Below are 2,239 nucleotides of genomic sequence, written 5' to 3'. Positions count from 1 at the left end.
CCCTCTTTAAGAGTCTGTAATCTTCCTGAAGATGTTTCTGTGGACAGTGAAGATTCCAGGGTCATTTATAAGTACATGGAGCAGAGAACTCCAACAAAATGCCCTTTTTAAAAAAGGTAAAAAGTGCTGAAACAAAAAGCTAGATATTTCAAGATTTGAGTGAAAACAAAGATGAAGTTTGAGAGAATGTATAAATTAGGAATAGATGTCTCTCTTAAGACATCACTCCAAGTATTAAGTATTGACTCTGTATTGAAAAGATAGTCTAGATAGGCTCAAGAAAAAGTGGCTTATGATGACAGAGAGAATCTTTGTTCAATAATCTGCTCTTGTGGATACGAATCAACTTGGTACTAAACACATACAACAAAACCCCAGCCAGAGAACTCTTAAGAACACAGAGACTGTAATATAGGAGAAATAAGCAACGAAATTCAATTTAACCAGTAGAACACTTCCCAGGACCAAAAATACATTTTTTAAATATACACCAAATCTCCTTCCTCACATATGCTAAGTACTGAATTTCATAAAGTTGGTTAAATATACTCACTGATTTATCCCTTCTCAACCCACTGGATCGTTCTACAACTTGTGAACAAAAATACAATAAAACTACCTGCACCTAGTATATAAAAAGAAACTTCTATTTAATCCATAGAGTACTCCATTTTTAATTTATTTTTGCTACATTATAATATTGCATGTGAATATTTTATTAATTTTATATAAAGCTAATATATTGTTCTTACATGTGCTATATTAAAAATCACCAGTAAATGCTGAGTGAACTAACTCAGTCCCACAAGGATAAATATTGTGTAAGACCGTTATTGTAGAATGAGTATAAGGATCCAGGAGGGGTGGGAGAGGCTGGAAGCAGAGGGATGTGGATGTGCAGGGGGAGGAGGGGATTAATCACTGGGTTGTACAATTTGATGGGGAGGTGAAATTAAAATAATTTGTTTGAATTTGTATTAGAATTTTGTAAATAAACTAGCGGGGGAAAAGTCAGCTTGGGGAGGGAGAAGGGAGGGACAGGGAGTAAAATGTGCAACAATGAATGAATGAAAATCTAACTTTTCTGTCAACTTTTGTTAAAATGAAAATTAAAATTAAAAGCTTTATTTAGAAAAAGCAAAAACAAAAATCACCAGTAATACCATCAAGATAAATATTGTTACTGTTACTATGCTGAAGTAGGAATATAACTTTTTAGACAGTCTTCTCTAGTGTGTATGGTGTCTCTGGAGATACATGAATATATATAACGTCATTGCTGTGAGTTAGAACCACGCATAGCTGAACCCCCACTGGATTTCTGAGGCTATAAACTGCACAGGAGGAGACTGCGCATCTTTCTGCCTCAGAGCTGAAGGCAGAGCAGGGTTTAGGGCTGTTTTACATCGGGTCGCTATGAGTTGCAAGTGACTCAACAGCACATAACAACAACAACAACAACAAATTTCAGCTTAAGCCAGTGAGAACATCAACAATTGCATCTGTTTGCAGAAACACCTCAATTGACACGACATAGATTCTTCCTCAAATACAAAACAGCTTATCACATATTGTTACTCTCCTTTTGAAAGGTAAAGACGGAGAAAGGATTTGGGAACAAAGGAGAAATGGTGATCAGAATGAACAGAATCACCCCAGGAACGTGTAAATTAAAACAAAAACAACAACCGCCCCTCCAAAACAAAAAAACAAACAAACAAAAAAAAACACAACACACACCCGAAAGGAGAAACAGAGAACTGAGTAGCTAAACACAGAGAAAAAGAGCAGAGAACTAGAGAATCAAGTCAGTAGGGATTACAAAAGAAAGAAAAAAGAAAGTGAGCAGATGGCTTTCTTACAAGTAGTACTGGTGTGTTTTGTTGTTGGGTTTGTTTTTTTTTTTAATTAGTTTATTTATTTTTCATTTCAATGAACATCTACAGAGATTTTGGAATTCCATTCATTCATTGTTGTACTGGTGTTTTTAATAAGTCAAAGTCCTTGTTTTGGTTCTTAGTCCCCGAACGACTTGAAGGCAAGATCCAAGACAGAAGAAATGCAGTTGCAAATTTGATATATGAGTCATCTCAAATATAAATGACAGGAAAAGAAACCAAGGTGTGTTGATAAGAGTATGAGAGGTTCTTGTCACATCCACCCCCAGCCTCCCCCAGACTGTAATCTGGTGCAAAAGACGGACAGTTAGTAGAAGCTGAGACTGTTCTGCTCATTTCGT

This window comes from Elephantulus edwardii, unplaced genomic scaffold (assembly GCF_000299155.1).
Source record: "Elephantulus edwardii isolate Elephantulus edwardi_28Jun2011 unplaced genomic scaffold, EleEdw1.0 scaffold00027, whole genome shotgun sequence".
NCBI classification, from domain to species: domain Eukaryota; kingdom Metazoa; phylum Chordata; class Mammalia; order Macroscelidea; family Macroscelididae; genus Elephantulus; species Elephantulus edwardii.
Note: the sequence above shows the minus strand (reverse complement) of the source record.